Genomic DNA, 26,801 nt, shown 5'->3' on the forward strand with positions numbered 1-26,801 from the left:
ATGGTCCAGATCGCATCAACATTTCGCAATTGGCACAGGCAGGCAGTGGCAACGATGAGGGACATTGCCGATCAGCGATCGCCGATGGGCGCATCGACGAGTCGGCGTATCGGCAGGTTGGAGCATCAGAGCATCGGAGGTATCGGCGATGGCATAGCGATGCGATATAGCGATTCAATCAGGACCGTCGATCGCACATCCAGATCAATGGCTCACATTGTATCGGCTTTTCGCTATCGACAAAACCAAAGGGGCAGGGCTTTTATATAAGGCATGCGTGCGACCCAATGGCGTTATATATGATTTTTTATAAAATTTCAGGTCCGCGCTATAGCCGTTTTCTCATGTTTTGTAGCATTTTTCATATATAAAAAAAAACAAAGGATCGACCGGCTATCATGTGCGATTGCGACCCAAAAGGCAGACCTGATAGAGGAAATATTGAATAAATGGACCTTTGATATTTAAAAGTGGCAAAGCGGGCAGGATTTCTCGGTGGCGCAGAATTGGTTAAAGAAAGTATGGAGCAGTACATCGCAGCAGGTAGCTGCCTTCAATTCACAATATGGTCAAGAAGGAAACAGGACACCGCCGATGAGTTTAGAGCATTCAATGGTTATGGTTTCATTTGTATTTCACGCCACCTGCCCAAGCAGGACCGCAGAGCACCAAAGAGGGTCAAATCCATTTAAACACAGCCAGATTTGTATCAGAGGCCCATTTCTAAATGTAAATGCGGTTGGTGACCATTTATGGGCTCCTCCATGCATGGGTAGCAGAGATATTTTGTAATGTAACACCATATATACCCAGAACATAGATTTAATCGATCGATGAGTGTTAGATGAAGGTGACTCTGTTGTAAGGTTCAACTTCTGGAGACTGTAACTACTATGTAACTTGCAGCGTCTGGTCTTCATTTCCAGCTAATACAAGCTTCTTTTGTTGTTAATTGCTCACTTTTCACTTCTCTTTCTTGTTCCAGGCTGTGCCTGTTTGCATTAATTCATGTTCTGTTAATGTTTAGCATTAGAGGGGCTGTCATCCCACCTCTATGTTAGGATTTAGCATGTATCATTGAACATGTATGCAGGTTTTTGTTGTTTAATGCATAGAGAGCTGTCATCCTGTCTGTGTATTAGAAACTAGATTTACAGACCTTTTAACTCGTTGCAGCCAGCCATCACAGGGTCCTGTGCATCTGCTGGTGTGGTCAGTCTTCTCCATTATCACCTTATCCTCAAACTATGAGTAATTGGTGGTTAAAAGCATTGTAGTCTGGGGGAGTTCACCCATGTCTGGGGTCAATCATAGTAGAAGTGGTTATCTGGCTTGAATATGCAGCATTTGTTTCATTCATCCACCATTTATCCAACATATTTGTTGAATTTGTAATGTTCCCGAGCATCACCGATATGCAACCTAGGTGAGTTTCTTGTGGTGATAATAGTTGTCAAGCATCTCGGTCTAGCTATGCACTAAATGTATCTTCTTCTTCTCATTCTCATGAGTGGCTCATTGATTCTGGAGCTTCTTATCACGTGGCCAAAAACAAAGCCATGTTTTCTTCTTTAAATGATTGTAACACCAAAAATATATATGTTGGTGATGATAGATCTCTTAGTGTTGTAGGGACTGGAACTGTTCATATAGACAATGGTCAGTTTAATGATGTATTATGTGTTTCAACCTTATCCTGCAACCTTCTATATGTATATCAGATAACTCATTCAGGTGAAGGTAAAATCGTTGAATTTTCACCTCACGATGTTGTAATTAAGGACCTAAGAGATCCTAGACAGATTTTAGCTACTGGCATTGCTGATGATTCTACAAGGTTGTATAAGTTTCACAACTTTGGGTCATCAAATATTCCCTCAGTATTTGTTGCTCATAATGATGAAGTGAGCAAACTTTGGCATGAGCGATTTTGTCACTTAAACTATCGCTCTCTTCAGAATCTATGTAAAGAAAATATGGTGACAGGTCTTCCAATGGTATCTTGCAGAGATGGTGTTTGTTCCGGATGTGTACTCGGAAAACATCATCGGGACAGTTTTGAAAAATGTGCCTCTTGGCACGCCTCAGCCCCTTTACAACTCATGCATAGTGATTTATGTGGTCCACTTCTAGTTGTTTCATTCTCTGGCTACAAGTATTTCTTAACTTTCATTGATGATTTCTCCAGACGCACTTGGGTATACTTCTTAAAACTCAAGAGTGAAGTATTTAACATGTTCTTGGCCTTTAAGGCCTTTGTTGAAAAACAATCTGGACATCAAATTCTTAAGCTAAGATCTGATAATGGCGGAGAATATGTTAACAACAAATTCATCAACTTTTGCACTGAGAATGGAATTCAAATGCAACATATTGTTCCATATACTCCACAACAAAATGGTGTAGCTGAAAGGAAGAATCGCACCTTAAAGGAAATGGCTAATTGTATGCTTCAATCTAAAGGACTTAGTCTTTATTATTGGGCAGAAGCAATTAACTGTGCAAATTACATAATAAATCGCACTCCTACTAAGGTTTTAAAGAATATCACTCCAGAAGAACCATGGAGCTCAATCAAACCAGATGTAAGCCACTTTCGTGTTTTTGGAAGTGAGGCATGGGCCCATATTCCAGATGAGAAACATAAAGCTTTAGAACCTAAGAGTGAAAAATGTATTTTTGTTGGATATTCTGAAGATGTCAAAGGATATAGACTTATTCCACTTAAGTCCAAAAATGTTATCATTAGAAGAGATGTAAAGTTTGCTGAAAATATATCGGCTTGCGAGCCTAGTTTGGTAGATGTGCCACCTCTCCCTATCTCTTCTACTTTTGAAAATATTTCTTCTTCAGATGATGAAAGTGAGGATGAAAATCCTCCCCCACCTTCTCAGGATCCTCCTTCAGCTCCTCAGCTTCCAAAATGGGTCTGTGCTACTTGGGATGCAGCAGGTGATCTTGCCGGTGATCCTACAAATCAGCGATGAACACGTTCTCAGTTTGATAGAGCCTCTTCTTTACTGGCTCAAGCTTCAGTGAATTATGATCCTGACACCTTTGCAGAAGCTTCAGGCCATCCAGATTAGGAAGCAGCTATGAATGAAGAATATCATTAATTATTGGCAAATGATACATGGGATCTTGTTCCTCTACCAAAGGGACGAAAACTTGTTAGATGCAAATGGGTTTACAGAACCAAGTATGGACCAGATGGGAAAGTTAATAAACATAAAGCTCGTCTTGTTGCTAAGGGTTTTTCACAAGTTGAAGGCATTGACTACACTGAAACCTTATCCCCTGTTGCCAGAATGAACTCTATCCGCCTTGTTATTTCCCTTGTTGCCTCTTTCAAATTGGAAGTCCATCAGATGGATGTTAAATCTGCCTTCTTGCATGGGGACTTGCATGAAGAAATATATATGGAACAACCTATTGGCTTTATACAAACAGACTCTAGCCTTGTATGTCGGCTTAAGAAATCCCTTTATGGTCTCAAGCAAGCTCCTCGAGCTTGGTATTCCAAAATGGATAACTTTCTTTTAGAAAATGGCTTTTCTAGGTGTCATTCTGACAATATTGTCTACACCAAGAAAGTGGGCAAGTCTCTTATCATTCTTGTTCTTTATGTTGATGATCTTATCCTGACTCGTAGTGATCCCAACCTTATAAACCATGTGAAGTCTAGCCTTAAAAGGAAGTTTGAAATGACAGACTTAAGACACTTACATTATTTTCTTGGTCTTCAAGTCTTGCAATCCAAGGAAGGTATTTCCCTTTCCTAGTCCAAGTATTCCTGTGATATTCTACGCCATTTTCACATGGAAGACTGTAAGCCAGCCCCTTCTCCCTTTCAGTCTCGAGTCAAACTTTCAGTCACTTGTACTTCTCGTGAAGTTGATGCTACCTTATACCATCAACTTGTAGGAAAACTTTTGTATCTAACCCATACTCGTCCTGACCTTTCCTTTGCCGTTGGCCTTGTTGCTCGGTTTATGAAAAACCCAGGTGAAATTCATTGGAAAGAAGCTAAAAGAATACTTCGTTATGTTCGAGGTACAGTTCAGTTTGGGATTCATTACAGTGCCGAAGCATCTCCTCTATTGGTTGGTTTCACTGATTCTGATTGGGCTGGTGACCCTGATGATCGGAAGTCTACTGCAGGTTATGTGTTCACTCTTGGTTCAGGACCTGTTACATGGGCTTGCAAGAAACAAGGTTCCATTTCTCTTTCTTCAGCAGAAGCAGAGTATCGTGGTGCCGTAGAAGCTAGTAAGAAAGCCTTGTGGCTTCGTCAGATCCTATCAGAGTTTGGCTTTCAGGAGCAACATCCGACTACACTCTGGTGTGATAATCAAAGTGCCATTCAACTATGCAAAGATCCAGTCCAACATCAGCGCAGCAAACACATTGAACTGCACGTGCACTTCATCAGAAAGCTCATTCATGACCATGTTCTTGAAGTGCAATATTGTTCAACAGATGATCAAGTTGCAGACATCTTTACAAAGGCTCTCACAGAGGCGAAGTTCACTAAACTTCGATTTATGGTTGGAGTTCAGGAAGTTGTCACTAAGGGGGGATAGGCTTTAGTGCCTCCTTCCTTCTCCTATTGTGTCATATTTGTAAATCCTTCAATCCTATCCCAAGTTGTTCTTAAGGGGGGATGTTAGGATATTCCGACACATAGGAAATAGTTAAGTACAACTTGGTTTAGTATAGAGTTAGTTAAAGTGTGTTTCTTTACTATGTACATTTTGTAACTTACAATCCGACAGTCACGATATGTAGTGATCCGACAGTTCATTCTCTCCTCAGTATTACCGACACTTGATCCGTGGCTTAACACCCGATTGGTCCATGATCTCTATTTAAAGAACATGGAGGGTCATTTGTAGGTTAACCGTCCATCAGAGAAGCTTATGTAAATTTTCAATCTTTTATTAATAAATTTCCTGAAGTGGTCGCGTTGGCTCAGGCCATGGACTGTTTCCCTCTTTGAGGGTTTTAACCACGTCAAAAGTACTGGTGTATTGATCTGTGATCTGTTGTGAGCGGTGTCCTTTGGTGTTTTGTCTAAGGAACTTACCATGTAAATTCCTACATGAGGATTTTTGTTGCTAAGAAGAGCAATTCGAATTTGTTTACAACTCATATTTGATGAGGTGGCCTCCAAGTCACTAACTGTCTTTGAGCATTTCTCCTCTTGAAATCCTGCAGAATAGGGTCCAATAATGCCTTTGTATATCTCAATCCGAGATAGTCCTGCAAAAATTGAGAGGTTATTGTAGATGAATATGTTATTGAGATATACCTCGCTCAGTTTCCCAAAATGCAGCTACAGTTGTTCACAATACTTTCTGCAAAACAAAGTCTAAAAAGGAATTTACACATTCCGAAAAATAGGCTGTGAAGATGTACTTGTATCTATGATTATGTAATAGCTGTGTAAAATATGAGGTAGATTATCTTACCTTAGCATCTTAGGAACATAAACCTCCTTCAGTTTCTCAAGTGTCATATTTTATTGGCCACAATCTATTCTGCACAAATATGACTAAACAGGAAAAATTTGGGAACATATGTCTTCAAAGTTTCTTTAAAATCTCCCAAACCACAAGAGTTGTTACAAAACTGGAAGAATTTTTTGTTAATAAGGATATTGGCAGAAAAAACCTCTTTCAGTTTCTGAATATACGTTCTCGTGGGTTTGGAAACCATGTTTTAAATCAATGAGGTGTATAGGAAAAACATAGTTTCAATGAACATGAGACACGCAATGGAACGAGAGCATTGTGGCGCAATGGGAAACTGACATTTTGAAGTTTTATTGGATGAAGGGCAACATATGGATGATGTGGCAGATGAAGTGGAATGAACGTAATAGATAGGAGAGAGGAGGTGGACGATGACATAGGAGTAGCGGTAATGGAATAGATATAAACCGCGTTCAGGAGTAAGTCAAGGCAGTAAATGGTTTCGGGATTTGAAGTCCCGAAACACTAAAATGTGGAAAAGGTTGTTTATGACCACGGTTTTGGAAACTACCTATTTTGGACACCCCCCCCCCCCCCTGTCGACAAAGTTCGGTCGACGAATGAGGGCCGAAAAGGGTTGTGGGCCATCAGATGATGGAAGGGTGTGCGGAATGAGAGGTGAGGTGATGGGTGTTTAACACATGAGCGGAAATGGTGGTGGGGTCATGATTTCGAAGGCGGAGGTGACAACTGTGGGTCTCGGTAATTAAATGGAATAGGATTTGGTGGGGTGGGCAACTAAGGCTTGGCTCACTTAAACATAAAATTAATGTTTTAAATAAATTATTTTAATAAAAAATATAAACTTATGTATTTTTATTAAAAATAATTTATTTAAAAATTAAAATTATATAAATAAGTCATCCGAAAGAATAAAATTTATATATGCCTCAGTGTTTAACTCAGAAGGAATGGCAAAATTTTCAGTGTGTCAAAATATGTTACAACACAATAAATTATTAAAAATACACCCCAAAATATATTTCATAATTCCTATAGGGACACTATTAAGAATTATTAATTATCAAAAGTTGTGATACCTAAAATCAAATTAAATATATGTGCAGTATCAATCCTCTTGCAAAATATTGACAAGATTGTCTCCCTTCTTCATCACCAACTAATTACCAACAAACAATTACATATACATATAGAAATATAACACAACAATTGTAAAATTCACAAACATTACCATACAATTCCAAACACATAAACACACGAATGATGCAAAGCATCCAAGCATAGACATAAAAACCATTCAAGGCAAGCAACAAAAACAAAATTAACGGAAATTATGATATCGTCATGTCAAACTAATAAAACATAATGTAAATTTCGAAGTATGAATCTTATCTCAAACATATACATAATGATGATAATCTAAAATATGTCATTGTTTCCCTCAACTCGAACCAACCTAGATCCATCTAGCTTCATATCTATCATCCGCCGAGCAGGATCAAATCTCTCGAGGTGCAAACCTTTCCTCAAATTCCACACTCCAAAAAGAAGGTTTGCACCTTGAGGGATTTAATCCCTCTCGGCGCATGATAGGTTTAGAGATAGATGGATCTAGGCTGGTATAATATAATCCCTGTGTTTTTTCTTCTGAAAAAAAAAAATAAATAAAAATTGGGTTCATTTATATTAAAATTTGAGTTTTTCCATCGAATGTATTTTAAAGTTGGAATAAAAGAGAGTTATATATATTTATTTATTTATTCATTCTGAAAATTGTTATTTTATTTTTAAATGTTAAGAGAAAAAGTAGCTTTTCAAATATGTTTATAGGTAATTATGGTTATTTGTTTGACATTTTTTCCTACTACGAATAATAATAATCAAATATTAGTTAATTAATTTTGTAATAAAATGGTTTTTCTTCCAATTACAAATTTGAAAATAATTTAATAAAACTTTAAGATACGATTAGATTCTTAGTATCCAATTTTTTTCCTTCATAGAATGATGTCTCCAAGAGTTTTTTCTAGCTTTGAGTCAACTGAGAGCCTTGAAAAACTCATTAACATTGTGGATTGATTACAACCCTAACTACATGTGTCACTAGATTTCAACAATAAAGGGAAGTTTGCTACAAAGTTAGATAGTTCCACGAAAACATCTTAGAGTAACCTTTACTTGAAGTATCTTGTAAAACTATAGAATCTCCTTCCCTTCCTCGCCATGCTTGATAATAGGTTAGGAGTAATGGAAGTCAAAAACAACGTCTATTCAAAATTTCCATAAAACAAGTCTAGTGAAAATATCCATGCATAGCATTGTTACCACTCAAACTAGCACGGGACCTAAAGGGGGATCCCTAAAGGGGAAAATGCTAGACCAAGGGAAACAAATGAAGACTTAGCCCATTGTCACCTCCTTTAAGGCTCCCTACTATTTACAGACATTCACCGATGGGAGGAGACTCGATATATATGGAGTCACAAATGAAGAATAAATCAACATGTGGATATAGAATGACCCAAATAATCCCCTTCCAAAAGAGGTTGAACGATAGAATATGATTTCTTTCTAAGCAAGGTGCAATGTATTCTAGGAGAAGGATGGGAGGATTCGAGGGTTAGGTTTAAAGAATACAACTTGTGAAGGAGTTTCCCAATCCCTACAATCCTTATTGAAATTGGTATCTCGGATGGTTCTTGAAGAATTGTCCTTTCAGAGAAATGAGACCACACAGGACCAAGAAGACCCAGTCTAGGATAGGGAAATAAGTTTGGAAACCAATGATGTTCTTACCCTAGACAAGGTGGAAAAGGATCAAAGAAAGAATTTTGACTTGAAGGTGTTGATTTGACCCTTTGAGGTACTAGCCTTGGGGATGCTAAGGAAAATTTTGATCCAAGAGGTAGGGCTTGGATTTTCTCCCAACTCCACCATCGGAATGGCTTAAAAATTAGAGGAGATCTTAAGGAAATACTAGCGCAGGAGACCCTAGGAGATCAAACGTTTTGGAGGGCTAATTTGTCGGGAAATTGACGCCCTAGGTGCCCCAACTTGGTTTGACCTGGAAGAAGGCAAAAGATTGTGATTTTTGGTGAAAACCTTTGGTATATAAATGCCCTAGTATTTGGGAGAATGGATTCTATGATGAATATGAGTAGGATTTCTTAGTTCCTAGCCAAGGAGGCCTCAAGACCACTTCACTAGCCTTCTAGGTCAAGGAGAAGAAATTTTGCAACGTTTCTACTTCGATGCACAAAGCGAATGGATTATCAAGGTCAAATTATTTGATGGAATTAACCCTAGGAATTGTTTTTCATGTTTCATGTCCCATACATTGAGAGAAATCTAGAATAGAGACAAAATTCCACAATTTTAATCAGTAAACGCATGTATCAATTAGGCCTAGAGTAATGAAAATCCCAGTATAATGTATATCAAAAAGTAGAAAACGAATAAAATTAGAAGGATGTACTTACATGTAACAAAATAATTCCAACCATTCACAATTGACAAGAGAGAAGCTCCAAGAGAAGATACACCAATATACACACATCAAAATTGATCCATAACACTCTAATTCATCCTCTAGAAAAAGTGTGAAATTCTCGAGAGAGAGAAGAGATCCAAACCAAAGTGATGATGATAAAATGAACTCATCTCATTTGTATTCATACACAACTTATGAGTTTGAGTTAGCCTCCTTGGCCTACATAAGCCCCAAAAATAAAATAATGTTCTAATAATTCAACTTTTGGTGACAAGCCCACCAAACTAGCTCATAAATGAAAGAGTAAGCCTCTCAAGAGATCAAATAATAATATATGCATGTCATAGGGCCCTCTAAGAGGCTTAATCAGCTACATGGGTGCCACTATGAAGAATATGACCCTCAAAAGTTGTGGACAAGGGGTTGGCCCCTTATAATAACTCGTGGTCCTCGAAATGACATGTGGGGGCACACAAGTGTCGTCATGGGTCTCCAAACAAATCAAACATGCTTGTAGATCGCCTGAAAGGGCTAGGATGATAGTGTAGGTGATGCCACATCATCATGCAAGTCCTGGATCATCTTCCAAGTGTATGGTGCAAATCTGGAGCCAGGTGGGCATGATGGGTCAGGTGCATCTTCCTCATCCAATAAGTGAACCACAAACAATATTTGAATGGATGTGGGGATCCATGGAGTGTTATCTGCTATGTTGGAGGCCCATGTCTCTCAACGCACACCCTACACGCGCCAATGTAGCCCTATGGAGGATTAGGACCTCGTATAGGGAGAGAAAACCCAAGATGGTAACCATTTTCAATCTTGCATAAGATCCAATGCGCCCCCTCTCTTTCCAATACAACAAGTCATTATAGAAATCGATTAAATGAGCTTATAAATCATGGACTATGGGTGGGGACTTCATAATGGCCTACCCTTCCATAATGGGCTTCAGGATGTACCAATGTCTCCTAAACTCCAAATGGGGTTAACCAAGAATTCTATTAGGTGGTTTCCACTTCTAAAGGAGATAATATATTCAAGGTACATCCTTCAAAAGGTGGTGTCATGTGATAGATAGGTGAATGAAGTAGAAGATGAGAAGGGGAAACCCTGGGTCACATGCTCGGGTACAAGGGTAGCTAATAAGAGGGAAGCCCACACTTCGGTTTATAATGCATAGGAGTCAGAAACCGTGGTACATGAGGTGGCTCAACCTTGATTTTTCCACCCTTCTTTATATTCATTTTTCCTTTTTGTGATTTTCTTTGATTAACTGCTAAGGGATCAAGGGATAAGAGCATGATGTATAATATATAGTAGTGAATACCCCCTTTAAAAGTAGGGCAGTTCATTTCCGACCAGGGGTTGGGACAATCATGGATTCCTATATGATGAAGGATGTTCATATAACTTTTAGGAACCAGGGTGATGGCCATGAGGACCGGGGTAGAGCTCATGTATTGGATTTTCATGCCCATGTGCTAAATGTGTTTGTCCCGACCATCTTTTGCATTTTGTGGTGAATTTTCCTATTGAATGTGGCCATATATGTTTTTATCTTTCCTTTGAGCTGTATCAACCTCTGGGCTTCATTCCAAGCCATGACCCAAGGTGTGGGAAAGGGGAAGGGGCATGTTAACCCTTTGTGGACCTAATGGAGGGATGTGAACCGAGGTGGGATAAATGATAAATGTGATATTAATGAATGGAAAGAGGTTAATATAAGTGGATAAGGGAGCAGGACCTCGCAACCAAAAGTGGGTTTCCCATGAAATACCATCTCTAGATCCAAATTGTGAGTAAAAGAGATCCTACGGGACTAGAATCCAAGGTTAATACCTAAACTGGGTCTAGGGGAAAAGAGAAAAGACCTAACCTATCCTTTTTGCCGAATTTCCCCATTAATCCATGCCTAAAAGTGTCCATGATAAGAAAACTACAATACTCATTTTCCAAATGACAAGGCATACCTTTAGGTTTGGGAGGTCAACCTTCAAACATACGATCATGGAAGATGGGTGAGGGACCACATGGCTGGTTCATCTGGCGGAGAAATGGCACAATGAGCTAGTTGGTGGCTGCAAGGGGTTGTTGGCTGTCGGATGTGGGCCATCTTGGAGAAAAAAAGTCTCCTAGGGATATTACCCACAAAATGGTGGGTAACAATCATAATTCCGTAATGATCCAAGTTCCCCATGTTGAAGCATTGTCTGAGGTTATTTGACATTTTTTTTCAGCTCAAAACCTCATAATTTTTTGAAACACAATGCATCCATGAAAATTTTGTTGTTGATTTTTCACAAAATTTTGACTTTTGATTAATGAAGTGCCATTTATCAAACAAATTCTTTAAATAGTGACTTGTGAGTTGGTCACAACACTATTTTTCAATATTTATTGATTTGGTAGTCTACCAACCAAAGGAGTGACTAAAGTGATAATATTCTATAGAGTTGGGATTTCACTATCATAATGAAGAAAAAACACATATGTTAATTTATAATTGAATTATAGGTCGATGTTCTTATGGTTTACCATTAACATGATATCGGGCCAAGTAAATCATCATATTTCTTAACTAATCCTTGATTTTGATTGAAATTAAGTCAACCTAGAACCATCTTAACCCCGGATCTATCAAGCACTCAGAGGGATCAAGGTGCAAACCTTTTCCTCAAGTTTATCAAACCTCTCCAATTTTGTTTTTATTTTTTAATTTTAATTATTGAGTAGACATTAGAAATTAATAATTATACTTATTAATTTTAATGCATTGAGAGGTCCTCTCTACCGAGTATGGTAGAGATGTTGTAATGTAATGTCCCATTAAACATTTTGACTAGGTAAAATCACACAAAAAAAAACAAAAAAAAAATTAATAATTATATTTATAATTAATAATTAATACTTAAATTAGCATATATCCATCTTAACTATAGATCTATCAAGCATTGAGAGGGATTAAATCTCTTTTCTATTCATTTTTAATTTCAATTATCGAGCCGACAATCATAATTAATTATTATACTATTAATTTTATTATTATATTTTTATTTTAATTATTGAGTTCACAGTACATAATATTACACTACTTTACACAACATGGCATACCAAGACATTACAATATCTCTTCTATACACTTGAGAAACCTCTTATCACAAAGATTGTTTATCAATAAATTAAAAGAATAAGATATTTATATAACAAACCATACTTGTTTTCAATACATACATATATATATATGAAGGAAAAATTTAAGGACCGAGAATTATCTTGAAGTTTTAAAACATTGACGAATCTCACTTTTCCCTAATATGCAAACTATAAAATGTTTATTGATATATTTGTAAAATTATTCAAATTTATAATGATTATATATATATTATCAATATAATGTTGGTGATTTTTAACGTAAAATAATTTTATATTGTAAAATTTGGGCGAAACATTTTTAGAAAAAATGGAAATCGGAAAATCTTTTTTTTGGAAAAATCATGGAAAATTAGCCCACCTACCAATATTAGCCCCTAAAATTTTCCATGAGATATATATATATACAATTTTAATTTTTTGTTGATCCCATGGAAAAATCGACTTATAATATGGGTGGGGAATAGGCATAGAAACCAATAACCAAGATGAGTTCCTCATTCTTTCGCAAGGTATCAAAAAGAAAATTAATAGAATTATGACATTTGGTGATTCAATGATAGTGAGTCGATAAGTATGGGAGGCTAAACATCGTCCTAAATCGACCCGATCTCCCATGGAGTTGAGGATCCTTCTCCAACTTCAACAATTTGAGCATGATGATCTCTTCCATGTTTTAAGGAATTTAAATTCCACAACATATTCATTAGAAAACAAAGGAACAAGGATGACTCAAGGGACTACAGAGTTGAACAATGAACATCAATCAAACGTCTCATTTCCATGATGTTTTCACATAGCAAAGGTAGAATATTAAATCTCATTAATGAATATTTAATAAAGAGGAAAGGTAAATATTTTATGGAGCAAGCAAATCACTGGGGAATTAATGTATTAAATGTGAGGGTCTCCAATTTTTGGAAAAAATCATTCTAGGAGAAGCCTGAGTCATCTCCCAAGACATACTCTTGTCCATTCAGTAGTAACACTTGGCTTGCAAAATCACCCTCTAGCGGCTTGGTGTATCTTGAGTTCAGCGTTGGGCTCCATCTAATTAGTAGGCCGAGAAATATGCATTTAATTTGACTCATGTTAGGGCGATTTCCCTATATCCTCCATAACAAGTGGTTCTCTCTACAAGGAATTTGGAGTTAATTTCTCTAGATATTTTAGTCCCACACTTAATGGAGACATAGTAGAATTGCAGAGGTCATGATGGTTTACATAGTTCCGGCATTGGGCTCCCTCAAGATTGCATCCGTCATATATATATATATATCCTCACTCTAAACTTTGCATAGTTTGGCTCTAGTATCGTAGTTGATCTTCAAGAGGGTGAAGGTGAGGCGAGTCTCATCTCTTCGCTCGATATTACAAAATGTGCTCATAATTAATGAATGAAACACAATCACAAAAGATAAGATAAAATACTAACATTCACTTGTATTATTATGAGGTTTGATGGTCTTTTAAAGAGATTACAAACACAAGTTTAATAACTTGCCTCCCTTGTTGTGAGTTGTCAAATAGGAAAAAACTAAATACCTTATTTATATATTGACTTTCTTGATATAAGTTATCTAGGACTAGATGTTTCTTTACTCGTTAGATGTTACCATTATGAGCCACCCAGACTCACTACCCAATTCCTCTAGTTTTAGATGGAAAATGTCCTTGCTTGTCGCCTCCGGGTTTAAGTGTGAAACCATGGCAGAAATGATTTTTGAATGCTGCTTGAGTTGATATTATGTTAGTTGTTGATGAAGTAGCAGGTGCCTACATAGCTTTGGGTGGGAGTGCACATCTCCAAATGAACCCGAGTCAAATGTTGTTGTGTTTACTCTTGATGAAGTAGGAGGTTCCTACATAGGTTGGGTTTGGAGGGCACTTCTCCAAAGGAATCCAAGTGGGATGCTACTATGCTGAAACTGCTAAATGTGAAGAGGACGCCTACTAAAGCGGTGTGGGAGGGAACCTCTCCAAAGGGAACGTGCTCTGAATGTTAAAACTAGTGGATTCTGGGTGGGGTGTGGAACCAAGCCATAGGAGAGATACAATTGAACTATAAATGTGTTGCAAACTTGTAACAAAAGTGGCCATGGTTGTTGTTGATGTTGTGATGAGGTAGAGAAAAAGAGACTAAAGAACAACTAGTGTCTCAAAAATAGGGTAGATGCTAACAGAAAATTTAAAGCAACAAACCTTGAACCAAAAAAAACAACTTTGAACATAAAATGCAGCATGCATGAAAAGAGAGTGCATTAAATAAACAAGCATTAAAAAAAAAAAAAAAAGTAGATGAGGCCTCAAGTAGCTACTTGCTCTAACACCAATTGATATGCAATTGAGTGGAGATGAGGCTTAGAAGCTACTTGCTCTAATACCAATTGATATGCAATTGAGTTGAGGTGAGCATTAGAGAGCCTCACGTGTGAGCTGGATCTTACAAACTCTCCTCATAATTAATGAATCAAAAATAATCACACAAGATAAGATAAAAGACTAACATTCACTTATATTTTCATGAGGTTTGATGGCCTTTTAAAGAGATTACAAATACATGTTTTAGAACTTGCCTCCTTTGTTGTGAGCTCTCAAATAAGAAAAAACTAAATGCATTATTTAGATATTGCCTTTCTTAATATAAGTTGCCTAGGACTAGATTTTTCCATACTCATTAGATGTTACCATTATAAGCTAGGGAGATAGGCTACCCAACAATGGTTAACAAAGTTCGTAGCAAATTGGTGTTGACACACAAAAATTCTGTCATAGCAAATGTCAACTCCTCTTCCCTTGACTATGAATCTATTAAACATCAATGCAAATTGGTGTTGACACAGAAAAATTCTGTCATAGCAAATGTCAACTCCTCTTCCCTTGACTGTGAAACTATTAAACATCAATGCAATTTTGGATAAGGTCCTCGAGGCAATAGAAATCATGCAACTCTCCCTTATGTAGCAACAAAAAGGTGACGAAAAGGCTCACAATTATATCCAATTGTTAGTCAATTCCAAACTTGAACTTATGCAAATAAAAAATTATCACTTTTAGAATGAATTGAGGACTAAGGTCACAGCCCCTAATTGCAAAATGGGAGGATATGTTTTTGCTGGGCTACAACTAGTTCCAATGGATGCCAGATATGCAGAAAACCCAGCAAGGAAAAGAGGAAAACCCATCAAGCTCCAAACCAACTAAAATAATTCAGAAGATGCCTATTGGAGACAAGTTTTTGGATAGTTCTCACTGAAATTCTAGTTTCTAATGTTGTGCAAATTTTCTTGGTATTTAGGGATCTATTCCAAGATATACAATAAGCATAAAAAAAAGGCATAAACATAAGTTACATATACAATAGGCTTTAGAGTGTTGGATTCTGATGGAATGTAAGCGTTGTGACCTGTAAACAAAATTTTGATTTTTAATAGAAATCATATATATATTTATTTAACAATTAAATTAATTTTTTTTTCTATCTTTTTAAATTACTAATTTTAATAACTAAAATTACACTATAAACCACACTAGATAATTCAACAAATAAATTTTAATATGACATATTTCAATAGCTAAAGTTACACTATGTAATTATGTCCATGAAAATCTGGATAATTCTACAAATAAATTTTAATGTGACATGTCTCAATAACTAAAGTTACAGTATGTGATTGTGTCAATGAAAATGAGATGTGAGTTGCAAGTTGCATGTTAGAAACTGAACGTATGGTTTTAGTTAGATGATCAGAAAGCTATATACTATCAGATCAGAAAGCTAGGTACTGAAATTAAATATATGGTTTTATTTGGATGTCAGAGAGCTAAAATTTATGATATGTATTGAAATTGACATCCCAATGTATACAATATGAAACACTTTACTGTCCGTTGCATAATAGTAACACCTGCAAATTTAATCGATTGATAAAAAACACCTGCCACCTCCAGTAGTCAACCAAAATACTTTAAGAATCCATGAACTCTCGACTGCGCTCAGACTTCAAACATTACCCTGTCATTTTTGACTTCAAACATTTCCCTGCCATGTTTTTTTATCAGAATTATGAAGTTTAATATTTTCAAAAATTTAATTGACTTAAAATAATTTCCATTCTCAATCCCGGTCCGAACTCATTTTAAAAAATTTAATTCACTTCAAATAATTTCCATTCTCAATCCCTCTCCCAACTTTAAAAAAAATTCCGCTTCTCATCTTTCAAAAGCATTGATTCGGTGGCTACCAGAATGATTCCAGTTCGGTTCCCATAAATGAAAAAGGGTCGCTGACTAACAGGTTGGTATTCATGGAGAAACGCTCGGCCTCTAAATTCACATTCACCTCGAAATGGTGTATTCAGTTAAGTGCATCATCTGGTATTCTATGGTTCATGTTGGCTTTAATACTTATTTCAGCAATCCTTGCAGGTTCGTTGACTTTTTTTTCAAAGAAATCACTGAATTTTTTTAGGTTAAGCTTGGCACTCTATTCCTTCAAAGGCAGATTTTAAAATAATAGAAACAATTACAAAATGCTGCATATTCCACTGTTTACTTGTTGATAATATCACACTTCCAAGCAACATACAGACAGATGGTGAATTAAGCTGAGAGTAAATTTTATTGAAGATTTAGAGAATATTTAAATTTAATTTAATGGTAACTTTAAAAAATATTTCAAAATCTAATTGATAGAAGAGATAAAAGTGATTTGCTAGTATTGCTGATAGTAAGACAAGATCAAAACATCTAGTGTGGTTCATCATAAGAACAAGGTCAACCACACTGGATAGTTCAAAAAGCTTAGGCAAAAATTCTCTTATATAATTTCTACCTAAATTCTGAAAATACAAAATGAATATAAATCACAGAAGCCAAAAGATAAAGTGACGTAAATTTTTACCTTTCCGTAATCACAGTCAATGCCTGCAAAACCATGTAAATTTACACGGTGAATATGATATCCTATCATCCTGTATACTAATGATATGGGCGTTTTGCAGATGCTTTTGATCCTCTAGACCCAAATGGAAACATTACCATCAAATGGGACATCATCTCTTGTGAGTAATCCTACCTGTGTTTATGGGGGATTTTGATATATGCAGGCAGCGGTAAGTTTGTCGAATTATCAGCAGTACAGACATATACAGAGTCCCGGGTGGCAGTTGGGCTGGACATGGGCAGAGAAAGAAATAATATGGTCGATGATTGGTGCAGAGGCCACTGAGCAAGGCAATTGCTCTGGTTATCAGGGCACCGTTCCCTTCTGTTGCATGAAGAGTCCTACTATTGTCGATTTGACGCCTGAAACTCCTTACGACCAGCAAGTTGCAAATTGCTGCAGAGGGGGAGTCATATCAACTTATGCCACATCAGTGGCAGCCTTCCAACTGACCGTTGGCAGCGGTGGGACGAGTGCTGCAACTGTTCGCTTGCCCCAGAATTTCACTCTCAATACACCTGGCCCTGGAAATACTTGTGTTCCTGCCAAGGTCGTTAAACCCAGCAAGTTGTTGGGTATTTTTGATGCAAAATACCAAAAACAAACAATATGTTTACCACAGAGCCAATGCTCTGTTTACTCTGTCCAGGATCTTTTGACAGAGAAACTCTTAGAAACAAAATGACTCAGATGACACCATTAAACTGACACAAAGCATTTCTATTCAAAAATATATTGCCTCATACATATTCATCCTCTGTTACTGAGAGGGATTCACCACAAGAAAAAACATTCAACAAAAAAAATATTCACTGTGTTTTCATCTGAAAATTCACTGAGCTGGGTTTACTGCTGTAAATCCCCTTTTACATTCACTGCAGTGAAAAACACTTTACCGCTGTAATAAAATTTACATATGCATACAAATACGCTCCACCATTTTCTTTATGCACTGCTGTGCAAAACCACACATGGTTTTTCGCTACTCCTCAGTTTTACAAAAAGGCCAACACCACCATTACACCCACGATCATATATTTTTTTTTGGCTCGTTCATATTAAAAAAAATCACACGTAAGTGTGTTCTTCACTTCATTACAAAAATGGTCAACTCCAAAAGAAATAAAAAAAAATTACCAAGTACCAATACCCCATACAAAATTTACTTAATGAGCATATGCGCCCATACCCCCGATATATAAAAAAACATTAAAATTTAAACTTACACCAACCTATCACATATCACAATAACTATGAAATAATTACTATCACGGCGGTCAAACATATTTTTACACCACGCAATGCTTTTAATGCACCTCGTATGCAGCTTTGGTGGATCAACGGTGGAGAGCGATGGAGTAAATCCGACGGTGGACAACAATATCGGAAGGCACTTTGTCACCTAACTTTATCGCCCGAGAAAACTACGTTGCGTTACGTCAGTGGTGAACCACGTGTCAACTCCATATTATATCGGAGCTCCTTCCCGGATTATTCCTTCGCCGGAAAGCTGGTCCGAGAAGTTCCAGGCAGGTAGCTGAAAGTTTTCTGGCGGTTTTGGTTGATAGCGTCTGCGTTGAAATTAGATTTCAACACTCCCCTTTAATTTCAATAGCTGGGCATTCGGTCATACCCAGACACTTTCTCAAAAATTCAAAGCTTTTCTGATCCAGTGGTTTTGTCAAGATGTCTGCAACCTGTTCTTGAGTCCTGCAATGTTCTAGGACAATTTCTCCATTGTTCACCAATTCTCTGATGTAGTGAAACCTTGTATCAATGTGTTTCGTTCTCTTATGAAACACTGAATTCTTTGACAATGCAATAGCTGAGCTATTGTCACAAAAAATCACTGTCGCTTTTGCCTGTTCTTGGCCTAAGCTTCTCAACATTCTTCTCATCCACACTGCTTGACATGTTGCTGCTGTAGCTGCCACATATTCAGCCTCTGCTGTAGACAATGCTACAATGGACTGCTTCTTAGAAGCCCATGAGATGGCTCCTGAACCCATATTAAAAACATAACCGGAAGTGCTCTTCCGATCATCTACACTTCCAGCCCAATCGCTATCTGTGTACCCAACCAAATCTGAATGTTCTGAGGCATGATATAGAATTCCAAACATTTTAGTGCCTTTGACATACCTCAAAATTCTCTTTGCTGCCTGCCAATGTGCCTCCTTTGGCCTCTCCATAAATCTGGAAATCAAACTAACAGCATACATTAAATCAGGCCTAGTTGCTGTTAAATACATAAGGCTGCCCACAATGCTTTTATACAAGCTAGGATCAAAATCCTTGCTGCTGTCCTCTCTGTTGAGCTTTAATCCCATCACTGTGGGAGTGATTGCTGCCTTGCATTCTTCCATCTTAAATCTGCCCAAAACTTGATTTACATATCTTGCTTGAGATATAAAAATTCCTTTTTCATTTTGATCTACTTTTATGCCTAAGAAGTATCTCAACAAACCCATGTCAGTCATTTCAAATTCATCCTTCATGACTGATTTAAAATTCTCAATAAGATAAATATCATTTCCAGTGAAAATAACATCATCTACATACAAGACAACAATTAAAATTTTACCATCCTTTTCCTTGATGTAGACTGTGGTCTCTCCTTCACATTTGTCAAATTCATTATCTAATAGATATGAATCTATCCTGCTGTACCATGCTCTTGGTGCTTGCTTCAGCCCATAAAGAGCTTTCTTCAATTTGCACACTTTGTGCTCTTCACCTTTCTTCTCATATCCGAGAGGCTATTCAACATAAACCTCTTCCTTTAACACTCCATTTAGGAATGCTGATTTCACATCCATTTGGTAGACTTTCCATTTGTTTTGTGCTACTATGGACAACACTGCTCTCACGGTTTCCATTCTTGCAACCGGGGCGAAAGTCTCCTCATAATCTCTTCCATACTGCTGCTTGTACCCTTTGACAACCAGCCTTGCCTTGTGCCTTTCTATCTTGCCTTCAGCATTGCTCTTGGTCTTGTAGACCCATTTCACTCCAATGACTTCTTTGTCTTTTGGTAGCTCAACCAAATCCCATGTTTTGTTTCTCTCTATGGCATTCATCTCCTCATCCATAGCTTCTATCCATTTCCTATCTTTAATTGCATCTTCGAAATGAATAGGATCATCAACATGACAATACAAGGCAAATAAGGAATTCATTCTTTCATCATAAATGTCACTTAGATTTCTAAACTTCTTACCTCTTTCACTTGGTGTGCAAGTGCTTGAAGATGCACTTGAATTTCCTCCTTGTGGTGTGCTTGGAGAAGCACTTTCATTTATCCTCAATGGTGTCCCTTGCTGTCCTTGTGTTAGCGCTGCTGTTTGGGGATGCATTTCAGCGACCTCCTCTTCATCTTCATCATGAGACAAACAGTTCTTGACATTCACTATTTTCTCTATGCTTCCATCCCAAGCTTCTTCCTCAATGAATTGAACATCTCTGCTTACAAAGAACTTCTTGGTAGATGGGATGTACAGCCTGTAGGCTTTGGATTCATCACTGTATCCAATGAAGATGCATTTCTCCCTTTTGCTGTCCAACTTCCTCCTTAGCTGATCTGGTATGTGTGCATAGGCCACACACCCAAAAACTCTCATGTGGGTGACTCCTTGCTTTCTCCCACTCCATGCCTCTTCTGGCACTTTGTTCAAGACTGTTTTTGTAGGACACCTGTTCAATATATAAACTGCATAATGTACAGCTTCAGCCCAATACTCATTTGGCAAATGCTTTGCCTTCAACATGCTCCTTGCCATCTCCATGATGGTTCTGTTTTTTCTTTCAGCAACTCCATTTTGTTGTGGAGTGTTCCGAGTTGTGAACTGTTTATGAATTCCATTTTCTCTACAAAACTTTAGGAATTCATTGGAGATATACTCACCTCCTCTATCAGTTCTCAATACTTTTATGTGCAGCCCGCTTTGGTTCTCCACAAGTGCTTTGAAATTTTGGAATTTCTCAAAGACTTCACTTTTGTTCTTGAGGAAATATATCCAAGTCTTTCTTGTAAAATCATCAATGAATGTCAAGAAATATAGGCTGCCAGCTAATGATGGAGCTTGCATTGGTCCACACAAATCTGAGTGGATAATCTCTAAGGGTGTCTTTGCCCTTATGCTTTTCCCTGATGGAAAACTTTCTCTATGTTGTTTGCCCAATATACAACCTTCACAAAGGCTGTCCGGCTTCTCTATCAATGGTAATCCCTTTACCATTCCTTTTCTGCTCAATAAGTTTAGACCTCCAAAATTTAGATGTCCAAATCTCAAGTGCCACAACTAATTCTCATCCTTTGGCACACTTTGGAAAGCCTCTTCGGTGACTGCTGCCATTTCCCTTTTGTTCTTCATGTCTGCCCTGATCCGGAGAGGGAACATCCTGTTCCTTGTCATCTTCACTTCAGCAATGCATCTTTCGCTGGGTGCTATATCCATGATGGTGCACACATCATTTTTAAAGAGAACATTGTACCCCTTATGGACCAGCTGTCCAATACTCAAGAGATTACATCTCATTCCGGGGACATAGTATACATCTGCTATGGTTTTCCTTTCTCCTTGTTTTGTAAATATTTTTACTTCTCCTTTTCCCATAACAGACACTTTACTATCAGTTCCTAGTGTGACTTCTGATTTCACATTTTTATCTAGGGCAGAAAAGAAGGCTATGTTTCCGGTCATATGGTTGCTGCAACCTGAGTCTAAAAACCATATGTCCTCGCTATGTGTTTCAGCCATGTTACAAGCTAACAGGACATTTTCTTGACTGCTGTTTTCTCTTGTAACATTTGCATTTTGTCTGTTGTTCATATCATGTTGTTTCTTTCTACAATCACTAGCATAATGTCCATACATTTTGCAATAATAGCATTGAACATTAGATTTTTCATACCTTTGTCCTTGAGCATGATGTTGTCCTCCTTGTTGGTTGCTGCCTTGGCCTTGGTTCTTATTTGGATTGCTGCCTCTTCCTTGTGCATTTGCTGGACTGTTCCTTCCACCTCTGTTCTAGCTTCTGCCTCTTCCTCTTCGGTTTCCTCTTCTTTGACCTCTTCCTCTTCCAAAGGACATCTGGGTCTTGAAGGCTTGCTCAAGAGATGAGTTTTCATTCCTACTCAACCTCTGCTCATGTGTTATCAGTGATGCATGTAGCTCATCAACTGAATAGTTTGAGAGATCCTTTGTCTCTTCAATGGTGGTGACTATGGCATCAAACCTTGAGGGTAAGACCCTCAATATTTTCTCCACTATCCTTCTATCTTCAATGGTTTCTCCATGAGTTCTCATTTGTGTGATTACACCAATCACATGAGTGAAGAATGAGTCAATGTTATCTGACTCCTTCATGTTCAAGTTCTCAAAATCCTTTCTCAGCAATTGTAGTTTTGATGTCTTCACTCTCTCCATGCCTTGATAGGCTGTCTTAAGGGTTTCCCATGATTCATTTGTTGTCTTAGCTGCTGCTAACCTTGGAAATATACTCTGATCTACTGCTAGATACAACAACACACGGGCTTTTGAATCCTTCTTCCTATTGCTCTTCAGCAGATCCTTCTCTCCCTGAGTTAATGCATTGAACTCAGTTTCATCTGTTGGTTCTTCAAAACCATCTTCAACTATTTCCCATAAGTCTTGGGAAGCAAGCAAGGCTTTCATAGTTATTGACCAGTAGTCATAGTTCTTCCCATTAAACTGTGGGAGCTGGGTATTAAACATACCCATACCAGTGCTTGTGCTAGCCATTCCTTGACTGTGTATTTTAAAAACTGACTGTCTCTTCAGTAACAAACAAGATAGCTATGAAGAATACCTGAATCCTTTGTTGACTGAGTCTTCTGTCTGCCTGAGAGGTTTTGCTGCAGCTACAAACCTTCTCCCTTCAGCTTCTTTAACTTCTTTAAAGAGCCTGGTCCTGCTCTGATACCACTTTTGGGTATTTTTTATGCAAAATACCAAAAACAAACAATATGTTTACCACAGAGCCAATGCTCTGTTTACTCTGTCCAGGATCTTTTGACAGAGAACCTCTTAGAAACAAAATGACTCAGATGACACCATTAAACTGACACAAAGCATTTCTATTCAAAAATATATTGCCTCATACATATTCATCCTCTGTTACTGAGAGGGATTCACCACAAGAAAAACATTCAACAAAAAAAACATTCACTGTGTTTTCACCTGAGAATTCACTGAGCTGGGTTTACTGCTGTAAATCCCCTTTTACATTCACTGCAGTGAAAAACACTTTACTGCTGTAATAAAATTTACATATGCATACAAATACGCTCCACCATTTTCTTTATGCACTGCTGTGCAAAACCACACATGGTTTTTCGCTACTCCTCAGTTTTACAAAAAGGCCAACACCACCATTACACCCAGGAGCATATATTTTTTTTTGGCTCGTTCATATTAAAAAAAATCACACGCACGTGTGTTCTTCACTTCATTACAAAAATGGTCAACTCCAAAAGAAATAAAAAAAAATTACCAAATACCAATACCCCATACAAAATTTACTTAATGAGGATATGCGCCCATACCCCCGATATATAAAAAAACATTAAAATTTAAACTTACACCAACCTATCACATATCACAATAACTATGAAATAATTACTATCACTGCGGTCAAACATATTTTTACATCACGCAATGCTTTTAATGCACCTCGTATGCAGCTTTGGTGGATCAACGGTGGAGAGCGATGGAGTAAATCCGAAGGTGGACAACTATATCGGAAGGCACTTTGTCACCTAACTTTATCGCCCGAGAAAACTAAGTTGTGTTACGTCAGTGGTGAACCACGTGTCAGCTCCATATTATATCGGAGCTCCTTCCCGGATTATTCCTTCGCCGGAACGCTGGTCCGAGAAGTTCCAGCGGGTAGCTGAACGTTTTCTGGCGTTTTCTGGCGGTTTTGGTTGATAGCGTCTGCGTTGAAATTAGATTTCAACACAAGTTTATCAGTCAAAATGGGTACCGTTACACTCAAGCTTTAAGTAGGCACATTCATCTTTAACATTTTGATGGTTGATTTTAGAAATATTTCAATTTAATCGATATATTTTTTTCTCTAGTAGATTTGGCTAATATTTCAGTTTAAGAGATAGAAATGAGATAAATATTAGTTCATGACGTACCATTTTCTATGCATTTGGGTTAACGTGATTATTGGGTTTAATTTGTTGCAGTGACCTGGAAACTGACCTACACTTCCAGACCTACACATATTCACAATTTATAGCTCATCATGCTCCTACCTGTTGTCATCTTTCTACAGCGACACTGTTGTCCCCCGTTCAGTGTGTTCCTTTGCCTGCCAGAACAGTATCAGTCAGCCGGGCAATTGTATTAAGTATGCCAATTCTACCAAACTTTTACTGAGTGCTTTTCGTTTTCATTTTTATGGGCCAGACAGAGAGATCATAGAATTTTTTTGTGTGTTCCAGGGGAGATTCCCCATATCTCAAGACACTGGGTATAGACACACCCCAGAAAGACAAAACTCTTTTACAGTGCACAACTCACATGTGCCCAATTCAAATACATTGGCACGTCAAGGAGAACTATAAATTGTACTTGAAGGTGAAAGTCACTGTTATAAATTTTAATTACAGAATGAATTACAGTAACTGGAACATTATTATTAGGCATCCAAATTTTGACAATTTGACTGGAGTTTTCAGTTTCAAATACAAGGCACTGATTCCATATGGGTCTCTGTCTCTGAGTAAGTAACCCATTGCCACTACAGCTTTATCCTTTTCTTTCTGCTTCTAAATGACAACTATCAATTTTGCACTGAAATTCCCAAGTCATTTTTGTATGCCTGTGCTGATGCTTTTGCAGATGATACTGGAATATTTTGGGGACTCAAATATATCAACGATTTGCTCATGGAAAATGGACCAACGGGGAGTGTCGACTGAAATGCTCCTCCAGAAGAATTCTCAGACATTCACTTTCAAAAAGGGATGGGCATTTCCTCGGATGGTGTACTTCAACGGTGACTATTGTATAATGCCACCACCAGATACATATCCTACACTGCCTAACAGTGTCCCTGTCCTGCAGAGGGAAGCGTCGTTAAGTTCAATTTTGGTTGTAGTTGTGGTTGTTACAGTAGCTTTGGCTGCGACATCGCTGCTGGTGTTTGCACCGAACCTAGTTAGAGGTCATAGAGGCCAGTACAGGTCAGATGTTGTTACCAATTTGCATTAGACAATTGTATAAAAACACTAAATAATTACAATAGGTAAAAAAAACTAAATAATTACAATGAGTAAATAAGTGTAATATGTAGCTTGGCTGCTTATTATTTGTTTTTATTGTAAAAAATAATTCATGACCTAGGCTTCATAAGCGCGTCTATCCGAGGCTCTAATTCCTTCCCCCAAGTTTGACGAATGTGAAGTAAAGTCCTTCTCAGCAGAATCCGAATCCAATTTCCGTGAGTATTTAGTGTAACTTTTATCACACAACGCATTCCTTTCTCATCTAGTTACAAATTTTTCATGCATTAGATCTACACGATTTGATTGCTTGACCGTTTCCTTTTCGGAGAGATGAATTATTAAACACTATAACAATCTTCGTCCATATATAAATATAGAGATTCTGACTGACTCAGTGACAGTATAGGGCTAGATTCTGACTCGAATCCTACAAGAATTTGATGTAGAGATTATCCCAAAGAGTACACAGTGTTGACATTCACTATCCGGATTGCCTAGACGCATACCATACTTTTATGGTGTTCTTTACTGTTTTTTCATATTTTACAAATAATTTTTCCATTTTATCGATAAAATAATTGGTTTAATTTCATCATGTAACTTTGGTTTTGGTATTTTTCCTTTTTAATTTAATTTTTTAAATTTATTGTATGTTACAAGCTCAATATACACCAGGTTTGAAGCCAATCCTCAAGCCAACGCCCAAACTAGAGTGTCTTCATGTAGATTTTTAGGAGACCATATCATTTTGTAAATCTTTTTCTTTATAACATAATCTTTTTAATGTTTTCATTCTTTTATTTTTTAAATTGGATGTATTAATATATTGTACAAATCATATATCATATATATTTTCATGGATTAAAGTGTGTTTTTCCTTATTTTTATATATTTTTAGTGTGTGTCAAAGACACTACCGAGACTATTGTAATAGAATGGCGATGTTAAAACATTAATTTATCTATTTACCTTTTTGCTATTACTCTCAATTACTTATAACCAAAGTTTTTAGGCCTATATGGTTTTTTTATTCCGCGCTCTTCCGGAGGTGGAGAGGCCAAAAGCATATATTATGTGTCCTTATTTGGGAAATATGTTTCACTAATGTAAACTAATGCTAGAATTAGTTTAACACTTTAACATATATTAAATGTTATGAAATGTTATAATGCTAAGCTAAAGTACTTTTAGAGGTGGTACACCACGTGATGCATGTTGCGGTGCGAGCTCCTGCATGTTGTTGTGGTGTCTATTCTTTCGGGTGTTTTTTGAGGGTTGGAAGCGTTCGGGTGTTTGTTGAGGGTTGGAAGCTTCACGCTGATTAGTGAGAGTCCTTAAACTCACCCCCATCAAATTCATCGAATTCATCTATCCTTGAATAGCGGTCATCATGGGTATTAGTTGGCTAAACTATGAATTTCTATCTTGCATGAACTAGTTAACATGAGTTGTGAG

General features: G+C 37.4%; 1 pseudogene; it reads left to right on the forward strand.

Moving 5' to 3' along the window:
• On the forward strand, positions 1 to 25,332 carry LOC149256672 (COBRA-like protein 1; annotated as a pseudogene).
• The last annotated feature ends 1,469 nt before the right edge of the window (positions 25,333 to 26,801 follow it).

The sequence above is a fragment of the Pinus tabuliformis genome, chromosome 7, assembly GCF_031772625.1.
Source record: "Pinus tabuliformis cultivar Carrire ecotype Pingquan chromosome 7, CPIR1, whole genome shotgun sequence".
In the NCBI taxonomy this organism is placed as follows: Eukaryota; Viridiplantae; Streptophyta; class Pinopsida; order Pinales; family Pinaceae; genus Pinus; species Pinus tabuliformis.